General features: G+C 45.9%; 1 protein-coding gene across 11 annotated transcripts in view; it reads right to left on the minus strand.

The window, feature by feature from the left end:
• Window positions 1-13790, minus strand: part of LIPE (lipase E, hormone sensitive type) — a 338475-nt gene that overhangs the window by 166021 nt on the left and 158664 nt on the right. The gene's annotated exons all lie outside the window — the stretch shown is intronic.

Here is a 13790-nt window from a genome sequence, read left to right on the forward strand (position 1 = left end):
TGTCGAAGGCCCAGGAGGTTGTTTTCTTCCAAGTGCTTCTGGATTTGCAGAAAAGCCACTCTGTCTAGGATCTTCAGGATATAAGGTACTGTGTTGATGGGCCTGAAATTGGTTGGGATGTTAGGATCTAGATCTAGAGTCGTTTTCTTTAGCAGAGGCATGACCCATGCCTCCTTGAGTCTACTAGGGACGGAGCTTGATTTGAAGGAGGCGTTGATTAGGGCTGTAATGAACGGGCCAGATTGTTGGCGCCTTCCTGAATGATGGTAGCTGGACAGGAGTCCCCTTGGCATCTGGAGGTTTGAGGCCTTTTATGATGCTTTCCACTTCTTTCGTTGTGACAGAGATGAAGGAGAAGGGAGGACAGGTGGGAGTATTAGTATAAGGTGGTAGATGGTTAGCTCTTATGGCTAGGGTGGATTTTTTCAGTTCAATTTTAGATTGTAGCATGGTAATTTTGTCTGCCAGTGCTTTTTGGATTCTCTCGCACCAGTCTGCATCTTTCACGCAGGTTTCTGAGGGTGGGGAGGGGGACTCTAATTCCCTTAGGATGGTGAAGAGCTCCTTTGTTCTTGATTTGGCATTGTCAATTCTAATGTCAGATGTCTCTTTTTTTAGCTTTGAGGATAGTGGTTTTATAGGTGGTGGATGCTATCGTAAAACACGTTCTGTTGGCCGGGTTAGGGGTTTTTCTCCAGGTAGTTTCCGCCATGCGTTTGGCGTTTTGCAGTATTTTGAGCTTGGTAGTGAACCATTTGTTCCGGTGGGCTACTGGTTTAGCTTTAGTAAGTTTGATAGGTACGATAATGTCTATGGCCGATTCAAGAATTTTGTTGTAAAGGTCAGCAAGGTTGTCCACATCTAGGTTGGTATAATTAGCAGGGGTCAGGATGTTGTGGATTAGCGGGCGGAGGTTTTGCAGAGTGATGTTACGGTTATTCCTAGAGAGGGTTTGCGGGATGATGGCCGGTGCTTTAGTAGGCAGCGTTTCCCCTTGGATGGAGAAGGAGATGACGTGGTGGTCTGACCAGGCAATTGGTTCATTTTTGAGAATGGTAGTCGAACAATTGTGATCAGCTAGCCAGTCCAGGGTTCTGCCTTTGTTGCGAGTAGGGTCTGAAACCCTGTGCTTGAACCCAAGTTGGGAGATAGTGTTTTCCAGGGAAAGCGCATTGGCATTGTTGGGTCGCCAAGGCCTAGGTTTAGATCCCCCAGTAGAATAATTTGAGATCCTGGTGTGTTTGTGGTCAAGAGGTCGGATATCTCTTCCTCGGAAGGGTGAGATGTGTCCAGGAGGTCTGTAGATGAGGTGCATAAGGATAGTTTGTGCTGCGGACAGTTGGAACTTAACTGATAGGAGTTCAGTGGAATAGAGGCTAGGTGAAAGGGTAGCTCTGAGGCCAAGGGATGTTTAAGCGATAAAGGCCACTCCTCCTTTACCAGATGCTCTATTGTTCCTTAGTATTGAGTAACCCTCAGGGATGGCGAGTGACAGGGCTGGGCCTTCTGCCTGATGCAGCCAGGTTTCGGTGACTGCTAGGAAGTGGAGATTGATGGCGGAGATAAGGTCAGCCATATCAAGTGCATGGGCGACCAGTGACCGGGCATTGATGAGAGCACCTTTGATCCGGGGGTGATCAGCAGTGCTGATGGTGTTTTTTGGAGTGTTGTCCAAGATGATCATGGGGCTGGCTAGTGGCAGTTTGGGGAAGGAATAGAGAGTGGGGAGTTTTTTATTGGAGGACCTAGTCGGAAGGAATCGGGAGCCGAGTCTGCAATTTCTGTCCTTCACTGGGCATGGGTGCCAAGGTGAAGGTGGTGCAGCAAAGTGGTGGATCCATTCTATGGGGCTGAGAGGATGGATTGCCCTAGGTGCCTCAATGTGGCTTTCGCAAGCCGCGATCATGGTGAAGGTAAGGTGAGGGAGAGCTAGCGTGGGGTAAGATGGAGAGATGAGGTTGAATACGTGGAGTATTAAGGCAGTGGTTAGCGCGTATCTGAGAGGGCCTGCCATGCACACTTTGGGTTCAGGGGTATGATCTGGCTGTAACCTATGGACAAATCTAGTTAGACAGTGGTGGGGCACAGGTGAGTGCAGAACACAAGGCTGGGCTTGTTCAAGTGGTAATAGTACTCAGGTAAATGCAGTGGCTAGGCAGTGGTAATAGTACACAAGTAAATGCAGTGCCTAGGCAGTGGTAATAGTACTCAGGTAAATGCAATGGCTAGGCAGTGGTAATAGTACACAAGGAAATGCAGTGGCTAGGCAGTGGTAATGGTACTCAGGGAAATGATGCTGAGGTATGGAGCAATGCAGAAGACAATAGGGATCAGTGGTTGCTAAGCTAAATTGGGCAAAGTACGTGGTTGTTGTTGGAGAGGGGAGGTAAGATGTATGCATGTAAATGGGTGCATAGCCAGGATAAGACAAGGGTCTGTGGATCAGGTAACATCATTTTATGGGGTGCTTCTGTGAGGGTGGGAAGGGGGTTTGAGGGTAACTTACCCAATCCGATGTAATGTTAGTGTGGAGAAGTCCAGAGAAGTCTGCAGTAGAGTTCCTTGGAGGTAACAAAGGGGGAGTTGGCTACGGCGTGGAACTTGCACGTAACGGGTGCAGAACAGGCCTTTTCCCTCCGGGCCCTCTCCAGAATGGGCTGGCTTCCGCCTACTGGCGGGGGCTTCTGGGGCTAAAGCGGTGGCGTTGCCTAGCAACAGGCACCAGCCTCGCTTTCATGCCGCTCCAGACGGTCGGCCATTTTGGGACCAGGCGGCGCTCGTGTGGACTAAGGGCTTCACAGCGGATATGGCATAGCTGCTGGGCTGGGTGCACCGGAGCGCAACAAAGGCTTCACAGCTATAGTTAGGGCCTCCACATTCAGGCGCTGGGTCGGGGAATCATCTGGTGACTTGATGGTAGGTAGGTAAAGTAAGAGGATGTGCTGCTCCGAGTCGGATGATGGCTAGGAAGGGGCTCCTGCCCACTCCGAGACTCCAACAGGACTGAGGAGGAGGGGGCGCAGAACAATCAAGAACAGGCACAAATCAAGTGCAAGCTAATAACAATGACAAGATTAAGAGGAGAGAAAAAAAGTCTAAAATGAAAATGGGATTGAGAGAAAGAAGACGAGGCGCAAACAAGAAGTGCATTCCAGTGCCTGGGTGCAAGTAATGAAAAAGAACGAAAGTGGGACTGAGCGCAAGGAGGATGAGGAAAGGAAAGAAGAAAAAGTGACTGAACAGAGAAAACGTGTTGGGGGGGGGTACAAGGAAATTCTTAGGAGGCTTTAAACATCTCGAGGGACTCATCAACCTCAACATCAAAAATTGTGCATAGTAGCTCATCCAGGGCAAACCCAGATGTGATCATCCAGAAGTACACATCCAGGGTTCTGGCCACACAATCTGCCTTGTCCAGGGCGTACTGCAGAATTGGACATGCTCACCATTGTTGACCAAAAAGCTTTATTTAATCTCTGGTAGAAGATTCTTTGATCACATTTAACATCGTCTGAGTGAACCTAGTTAGGGGATATGTGGCATTTACACCCTTCAGAGCAAGGATGCCTGAAGCTAAAATATTTTAACCGAAGGCGTACAGATTTTCACTCTGTGGCACCCGCAGTGGCAGCCGGCACCCCCAAGCAATCATTCTTGGGATGTATGGATGAGACACCTGGGTTTGTAAAAGCCAGGAAATGGGCCTCATTACGAGTTTGCCAGTCTGGATACAACGGTACCAGTAAGTTTACTGGTACCCTTGTATCTGGACCGGCAAACTCTGAGTTGTGCTCGCGGTTGCCTTTCATTCCGCCTAGTCTGACCTGGCGGAATGAAAGGCACCCGCGAGCACAGCATTTCGGATGCACAGGCACCATTGATAACTTATTCAAAGACTGGTGCAAAGTCCAGTGTGTTGTAAGTGCCTAAGCAGTGGCAGACAGGGCTGGAAGGCAGAGCCATACGATGCTAGAGAGGAGCAGTCTCTGCTACTGGATCTGGTATTGACTAAGCAGGCATACACTAGTTGTCTGAAAATATGCCTCTGCCGACTTGTCCAAGCCAATCGCTGGTGCCAGGACAGAAGCCGTTGGCGCTGTGCGGCTATGTCCATCTGCCACCTAAATTTCTCTCACTGCTCTGGGGTAGAGGAGCTAGTGGTGGAACAGTACATTAAGAAATGATGACTTCTCAGAGGTGTTCTCGTCACCTCTGGAGCGGCAGTGATGGCTTCTCTCTATGGAGGAGGAAGAGAAGGCGGAAGAGTGCTGCTTTGATGTGTAACTGGGTGAGAGAGGCCCCTTGCAGTGCTTCTGTTCCTCTTTACAATCATGAGAGCAGCAGGCCTTCTTTTCAGCCAGGATGAATCTGGGCACCCGGAAGGTTGCAGAGTTGGGAACTTCGAAGGAGTGTGTGTTCCCTGACCTTAGGAAGAAAGTGTTAAGTTTTGCAGCACTCTCCTGGAGGACTTTCGGGTGCATGGATTGGCATGATATGCAGTCATCTGCAACGTGTTCCTCAAGAAGGGAATAAAGGCATATCTTGAGGTGAGCCAATATCTGCAACACACAATCCGTTGGGCCTAAAGTCTCCATTTGGAGATGTGGCCTTACACAATAGAAAATGACAGAATTTAGTGGCATTCATGAGCAGCTTTCGGAGTACAATGCGCAACTGGAATATGCAGGAGTACAAGACAACCTGAAGAATGGTCAGGTGTCACTACTGCTAAAGAAGCCCAGATCACAGCCAGAAGATCCATACAGTTTCCACCGCCATTACTTACCTTCTTTTCCTGGGGAAAAAAAGACTGATGGTTGTTTAACCTCAAAACTAAACAAGCACATCTTGGAAAACTATAAATCTATAATCTGGGTTCAGACTAGGCAGCAGCACATTTTAATTGACAAATTGTACTTTCTCAATAGAGACGTGCATTAGAGAGTCAACGAAAACATTCTCCACAATACTGTGCTTTACCTCCTACCTTTCAGACTGGGCACAATTAGTAAAGATTGCAGATTTAAACTCCTCCCAGATTGCAAAGCAATATGGTGTATTACAATGTTCAATGCTCTTGCTTCATCCTGTTCAACATCTACATGGAGCTCCTAGCAGAGCCGACAAGGAACATGGGGCTAAATATACTAGTGTAGAAGCCGGTGTACATGGGCCAAAGTTCAGGTTTTCATTAACACAGTAGGACTACTGTATATCGTAAGGCAACAGCTCCCTCTAGCGGGGACAACAGGCAAAGCTATGACTGCATCGGACAAACAATCAGGGACAAACATACATCTGGCCTTTCATTAAATTGTTAGATTAGATTAGTAAATGACAATTGTTTTTTAGGTGTAGAACAGAACAAAAGGATAACTTTACAAACTTCCCAGAGCAAATGCAGACTTCAATGTAGCTAGATTACTTGAAACTAAACCGGTCAAACTAAATTCATACTAATCTCATAATCCCACTCAGATCCTCTGATCCAGAGCTGGATTTCTGTATTCACAGATTTACGGAGGACACCTACAAAAATCTCCAATGCCAAATCATTGGCTTCACATTGAACAATTAACGGCAACTAGATTGACACATAAGAAATGGGACGAAAGGAGATTGAATTCAACTATGCTTTCAGAGGAGCACTGAACATTTCACCCCATCACAAGACCTGCGATCGGTGATACAAGCTCTAAATCAAGATGGAGCCGAGACACTGCACTGCTGACAGATTCTCTGAAGAAAAGAAAAAAAACATCCAGCACTGTTGAAATCTATTCTCCACGTAGCAGGTCATATAAAAATCAGGAACCTGAAAATGCAGCCTGATCACCTAGGTCCTGTGCGCTCTAAACCGGTTTTCCATAGAAGCATGGTGCATGTTCAAAACAGCCTGCCTGATCCAGACGACCCTACAGCCTAGGATAATTTATCACCAGGGACTCACATGACCTGTGCGGCAAAGGAGAGATTAGGCTGGAAATTCAATTTTCATAGAGAACACACCCTCTTGCTACAATCCTCAGGCTGCGCCCCTAAAACCTGGAACATTGTGATCAACCTACAACATGGGGCATTCAATCCTCATTTGGGGGAACTGAGCCCTCTCCTTTCTAAAACAGCTATTACAGAGAGGATAGAGGCACAACTCACAGATGCCCGCGTCAGAAGATCAGCAAATACTTTTTCTTTCCCCTTTTTGATAGAATATTTCCCTAAACTAACATCCTACTCTGCCCATTTCCCCCAGAGTTGCCCTAAGTCCAATTTTATTCTTACATCACTTTTAAAAAATGTTTCAAAGGCACAACGATCACACGTTAAAATGGAAGAAAACGCCTCCATAATGAACTCCCTTGCCTTAGATTATCATGGTGGACAAACTATGTGCATCACCTAACATATTCCTACCCCTATTCCCGCTTCCCACACTCCTACTAAACCCCGGAATACACTACAACATCTGAATTCTCTACACTTTTGTTCCTCGTTCCTCATCCATGACTTCACACACACCAATGCCAGCTACAGTAGCCAGTAGACTTTTTTTTCTGCTGATCATACAACATGACCCAACTAGCAACCAGCACCATGTCGGAATACCCTTTTCTGCTGAGCCATAGAAGCCACTTGCTTTGGATCACAAAACACAGACTCCTAACCCAGGACCTAGCACAACTGACACAACAGAATGTACTTGGATGGAAAGCCATGGTAACCTGTCTCCTGGTATTAATCACAAAACTTACAACACGTACATCTTGTTCCTTCTGCAAAGGTTCTCTAAATCCCAAGGAGATACTTTAGAGACCACCACATTCCGATGCTAATCAATGGTAGTTGCTTTTCGTGTTGGACTCACAACATTTACCTCAAAGTTATCCTTACTTTTTCTCAAATGAGGCCCCTAACTCTCTATCTACCCATAATAGGTTGATAGTGCACTATGAAAATACACTCCAATAGTTATGTACAATAACTAGCCATTCCTGGCAGAACATACGCAGTTCTAGCCGATCTTAAAGGTCAATATTGGTCTGTAATTCATAGGGTCACGTCTGCCCCCTTTCTTAAACATCAGAATTACCACTGATCGCTTCCAGGAAGGAAGCGTAGGTCCCTGTGACTTCTTAATGGTCATTGAAAAGGCTAAACGTATAGGTAATTGTCTTCTTTTGAATTTGAAAGGCACATTTATAATCAGATGGAATGAGTGGTATGCACGGTAAAAGAACAGTATCTAAGTTCTACCAATTACACAGGCCTTTATGTTGAGTTTTTGTAGATGCGTAATTGTCATCCCTTTTCCATTGTAGAGTCCCTGTGATGGCATCAGATTGCGTAGTAGCATATTTGGAACAACCTCTTTCAGTTTTAGCTCGTGAGGAGGCCTTCGTCCTACAGCATTTCGCTTTTTAGCAACTGCAAGATTGACCTGGTAATTAACTGTTCATTGACACTGGAACCGCTGAAGAGAGTGGGGGTGGAAAGAAGTACATTGAAATTATTGCGAATGTTTGCGATAGTGGATGGTGACGGTGACCATGTAGAACCGTGCTTATTCCGTTTGTTATAATGGTAGCTGTTGTTGAAGTGAAAGAGCACACAGAGGTGCACTTTGCCATTTGGACAGTAGAGGGCAACACAACACTGATGAATTGCATCAGCCGAGTACGGAAACATAGCCACGTGTTGTCTATATATAGATAAGATCAGGTTTATATGTAGTGCTTCATGGAAGATTCCTCTTACTTCTAAGAGCTGTAAAGATAGTGGTTATCATGCACAAGTTCATGGCACTGAATTGCCCAACCTCGGAAGGATGGAGGGGTGAGGATGCCCTACTGGGATTCAGATTGGTGATAGGCAGGCTTTGCACATATAAAAAGGCGAGCACTTAGCCAGTCAGCTATCCACACACCTGTACGACTTCAATGATGCATTTTATTTGTTAAAATCATTCTTTCCAACTTATGTTACCTTACCAACAATGTTAAATGTTTGATCAGGCTTTCATCCAAGTGTCTGCAGAGCACTTAGCCACCCTGTAGTCCCTGGTGTGAGCTAAAGAAAAACGACATATATAAAACCCAATTACGTGCATCTTATGCCTCCATGTCCTAGGGAGATGGGTTCACATCCTAAAACGCTAGGGCTTTCCTTGAGGATGAAGCAGCGAGTACGCCATGGGTAAGCAGGCAGCCTTTTAATGAGACTGGGCATAGACAGGGTTTCCTTGCTCGCTACGTTTACCAGATATGAAGCTCAAGTAGTGCAGGCAATCTGGATAATGTCCCAGCCTCCAGTAAATCTGTCAGCGCAAGTCAAGTTTGAGGTGGTCTTGTTCATTTCCTGGCATGGTGACTGAAAATTACAGGTTTACATAGATTGCCTAACCCTAGTGCCCGTGTGTGGTGGGGTAACCAGAAAGAAGGCAGGTGTTGATAGCAGAGACTAGTCAAGTCTTACCCCAGATCCTATGCGAGGAATCAGTACGAGACCGGAAAGATGCGTCGTCTTACCCTTTGACCTGGCAGAAATCGAGGGACTAGTTTGGAACTGTGAACATTATTTCAGTCATTTTTACACATGGTAGAGGGGCTGCATTGGAAAAGAAAGCCTTGGAAAATACTAGATCAGCAGTCTAATGTCAGACTGCCATGGAGAGTGTGGAGCACTGTGTATTCTCACCACAGAACCTGAATGGTTGCCAGCATAAAATGTTTGAAACATTCTATACAAGTTACTGTCACTAGGCACTGATGTGAACCTATGATGACCCCTCTATGGTGAAGTGGGGGGCGGGCAATGGAGGAAGGTTCAGAAAGAACTAAAGTACTCGTCCCATAAAACATTTTTAAGTAGTATCCTATAGAAACGATGGTCTGCCTCTAACTTGGGGAGTTGGATCTAGAGTTTGGGATCCAAGATGCTAACCATTGGCGTCTTTTGAATATTATTAGTCTTGGAGGAGCTCAGAGGCCAAGTCAAGGTGTGTCTTTCAAGGAGAAGTTTCAGCTACTGGAACTGGATTATATTTGTAACTAATGCCCCACGCATCAAAGTGGTGTATTGCACGAAAGGCAGTTAATCTTAGATTAGAGGAGCATGCTGTATGTAACAGCATGGCCTGTTAAACCAGACTTACCCTGCCGACGGCAGGACTGTGTCTGACCATCAGTCTTGAGGAGGTAGAGTTCATCAACTATAGAGAAGCTTCTGAAGAACATTAGCAAGTTGGCAAGTTTGGTTGTATTGCTCAAGTCCAACACTTTTAATGGAAAAACATAGCAAGGCAGGAGCGGATAGTTCTTTTGGCACTTTTGAAAAACCTAGTGAAGAAATCATTAAAACAGGTCATGCACAGGACAGCCTGCAGTACAAATGCATGCAGATAATGGCCGGATTCTTTTTTACTGTATGATCAGTTGTCAGTCACAAGACAGAGGTTCTTTTGATAAGTCAAGATCAGACCTTAGTTTGAGTCCCTAGGTCAAGGGAAGTGCTACCCAAAACTCTTAAGCACGTAATTTGGGAGTGGGTGGGATCATAAACTGTCATTTCAGCCACAGGTAAATAGAGAGGCAACTTCAGCCCACCATAATTTAAAAAAAGATCAAAATTGCACCACTTATTGTAAAGTGTCCAAGAGTGAGCTTGGTATCAGGAGTGTTTATATCCGGCCTGCTATATTGTTAGGCTGCTCAGTTTGGTTTCGATGAAAGGGATTCATAAACTGCAGATTGTACAGAACTGAACATCCAGCCCACCTCTCTTCCCAACGTCTCTCTGAACTGTTATTATGTAAACACTGACTCTCGGCTCCGATTATTAATTTATAATATGCCCCTTTGTCCCTTACATGTTCTATGTTCCCATAATACTTAATCATCTGGTCTAATGTATCTTGTAAAGAAATCCTATTCATGGACTGTCTCCACCTTCTGTAACTGTGTAACTCAAGTAGTTTTTGTCCAAAATATGAGGATTCGCTTCAGGCTCAAAAGATAAGAGCATGTCCCACATGCACAGAAGATTCTTGGTTGCTTGACAATTTAACAGCCAACAGAGTGTAAATTGCTGTGCATAGCGAGGCTGAGGTGAACCATTGAATATTGGATTATATTCTGCAACTGAGAAAACTATACACACTTTCAAAGCTCTCTAAATGTACAGTTAGCATATTTTCACAGTGTTCTAGTGTTTTAGGTATGTTTAAATGTGTTTTACGATTGTATTTATGGAATAGTTATTCTGTGCTCAAAGAAGAGCATCAAAACTGCAACACTAATCACAAACCAGCAAAGAGGGATCTTGACATTGGCTGTGCTCATGTTCCGCCAGCAATATTGTTATGCTGTTCATTAGTTTGCTTTTGATAAAAGCCATTCATACATTTCGGATGGTACAGAACCACCTTCTCAGCCTCCCTCTCCTGATAACGTATCACAGGATTATTCAATGTAAACACTTCCAATGCCCAGATTACCAATCTATTTATGCTTTTTTACCTTTACCTATTACCTGTGTCCATCTTCCCACGCTGCCCTCCCCTTTAATACCCAGACAATGATGGCTGGATGAGCGCTGTATCAAATGATCAATAAAATACAAATCAAGCCTCTGCAAGCAAGCACGGCTCTGGGATCCCGGTATACGACATGACACAGTACAGCTTTGGAAAAAAACTGCAAGTGGCCCAAAACTCAACACAAAGAAGATCCCGTTCAGGGGTCCCTGTCAGAGGTACTAGGAACAAACTTGTCACACTGAAACCTCAGGAATCTCTGCACAAGATCTAATCCCTCAGCAGCTTCATATGAGGAGTCAAGTAAAGGGGAAGTCTATGCCTGTAAACTCACAGCTGTAACCCACACACCCAGGAGCTGAAGAATTCTGTGTTGGAAGTTAAGAGCACCCAAGGAATAATACTTCTCCAAAATCTAATGAAATATTAATGAAAGTCCCAACGCTCTCTTCTTGGGCAAGGTGCCTCTGCAATGCTAGGTGTGGTATCGGATGCCATGGGATACTTGTCCATGGCACCTCCACATTTCTCCAGTCACACAACACATTGCAGCTCTTCTTGGCATCAAGTGCCCGCCCCAGGGGGTTTTAGAATACAGTGAACGCGTTTTGAAAGTAATCTGGTCTCTAACAAAGCACATAAAGGTCTGCAGTCATGCACCAGCTTATGGGCTTAGTTGGGGCTGCTTGGTGCACAGAGAGCACATGAGGACTGGAAGGGTGATCCCGGAGAAACAAGACCCTCTTTCATTCCTGCAACAGGCTGACCTCGTCTTGTTCAATTCTGTCTAATGTTCATTCTAAAAAAATAAATAACACAGTAGGACAGGGCAAGAAAATCCACAGCATGTGAAGGCAGGAACGAAAAGAACTAGTTAAAAACAACTCGGTCACTGCTACCTCTACCCCAGATCCAGGAAACCCATGTGAGGGTTCATGGTGGTAAACATGTGCTTAAAGAGGATTAAAAACAGCTCTGCCCGGGGATGCCACAACTCTGGGGAGCTTGCAGATATTTCTGTGGGACAGTGTTTCAAAGAATTAGCTCAGCGTACTGTTCCCCCTTCGTTAAGAACTGCAAATTCCAAAGCACTTCCACATAAACAGCGAGGCGTTTTCCCCTGGGGGTACTGTGTTGACTGAGAAAGAGGTTTCTGTAGATCAACCTCTGTACAGCGAATCCTGGCCAGAGCATAAAATGGCAAGAAACCAAGGGCTACAGCCAGCCTCACAACACATTGGGCGTGAATACCAAACAAGACCCCCACATACCAGAGGCAAATATAGTCACTGAAAAAACAATGCCAAGATTTCACAGATTATCTCTCTTTTCTGAAAATGCAGGTCTTCAATCAAAACTCCCAGATACACGACTGACGCATTGCCCGCTGGCGAGAGTAGGAAAGCCCTGGGTGTTGGATTTTCATTAAATAAAATGATGCAGGTAATTCAGTTTCTGAAAGGGGAATATACTTATCAGACCCCCTTTTCAAAAAGCTCCATGCCAAAAGCATCCACGTACTTTAGCTACATCAGTTCCCTGACATCTGCAGCACCTGCTCTTCAGTGGCACATAGCAGGTTCAAAGGTCACACGAGCATTCCTGACAGCTGCTCTGACCCAAACTCACTGCACCGAGGTGGCGTTTTTAATTCTGACCCTCCGATTCAAAATATCATAATTGTTGCCAGTTTGGCGAACCCCTGTCGTATGGTGCCTGATAAGAGCTCACAATTATTAAAACCACACCAATCTGATATCTTACAGGAGTTCGCTCTGTGGGGCTAGACCAGCTATGTGAGGGCAATGTATATTCAAGTTCTCTGGGCTGTCCCTACTTCATCAAGAGAGCAGGTGCAAGTGGATCTATGTCACGTGGCCGAAGCACCACCCATCTGTCAATCACTGCTAAAATGTTGGCATCTTCCTGTTTTGCCGCCCTTGCTCCCTTACTTAAGCAGCCCACCAGCCTCTCTTTTCCTTTGCAGTTGTTGAGCTGTTGTTGAGCAGGTAGAGAGGCAAGTGCATCTAGGTCACGTGGCCCAAGCTTCACCCACCTTTTTAACCCCGTCTCTTCCTTTCTGCTCTTAACTCTTAGATCAAGAGCGTTTCTTGCCCAGGTGTCCCAAGTGAAGGGCAATTCCTGTTTGGATCTGTTTGGACCGGGAGGTCCCAGGGTACGAACCCCTGCTCAGACAACAGGTAAGCACGCGTTGACATGTGTTTTCTCCCTCCAACCCCACAGGTCATCCCTACAATCACCAGGCAACGTCAACAACATCACCCCTCCTCTAAGGTATGGACTCTGCAATGCAGCAACCTCACCCACATCAGCATCAAGCCCATCAGGACCGCCTCATCGTCCACAACATGGCAGTCGATGCACGCCAACGTCTGCTCAGCTATCACCCAAACGAGCTGGATGCCATCTTCATCACTGAGACCTGGCTAACACGCATCTCCACCCACATCCCAGACGTCCTTGTCCCCGACCGGTACAACAACCAACACAGAGACCGGCCGAAACAAGAATGGCGGAGGCCTCGCAGTCATCCACAAGACCATGTGGCTCTGCACCAGACTTGACGTCGACAACATTGGCTCCTTCAAAGTCCTCTCCTGCCATTTCCTGCTCTCCCCGATGGACACATCTCATCTACGGGTAGTATAGCTCAGTAGCAACGCGCTTGTCTTGGAAGCAAGACGACGCAGAGCAACGCAGGTTTGAATCCCGGGTCTGCGCTTAGAAACCTTTTCGGTATGAAGCGCGTTCTAAATAACCAATTAGAATTCTACAATTATAATCTACAGACCACCCAAACCCAACATTGCCTTAATCGGAGACTTCGTCCACCAGGTCGGTCACGCACACCAACAACATCTTCCTAAGTGACTTTAAACCTCAGAGGCAACAAGGCCACCAAACCATTTGAAGGAAGTTCTCCTTGGCCTTCGACACCCTCAGCCTCACACAGCACACAAAAAACCCCAGGCATGATAAAGATAACATCCTCAACCTAATCACTGCACTGCATTCCCTCCAATACAGCTCTCCTCTCCCAATTGGTTGGTCCTACTACCTGGCCGTGCCTTTCAACATCCTGCACACCACCACAGTCAAGCACTCCCAGCAGAAATACATGAGAAACCTTCAGGTTCTTAAAGAAATTCCTGGTGGAAGCCCTCACAGAAGACCTTACCAACCTCCACCTTACATGGACCGAACACCCACAACCAAACTGCGACTCTACGGAAAGCAC

The sequence above is a fragment of the Ambystoma mexicanum genome, chromosome 1q, assembly GCF_040938575.1.
Source record: "Ambystoma mexicanum isolate Mex_15411 chromosome 1q, UKY_AmexF1_1, whole genome shotgun sequence".
In the NCBI taxonomy this organism is placed as follows: Eukaryota; Metazoa; Chordata; class Amphibia; order Caudata; family Ambystomatidae; genus Ambystoma; species Ambystoma mexicanum.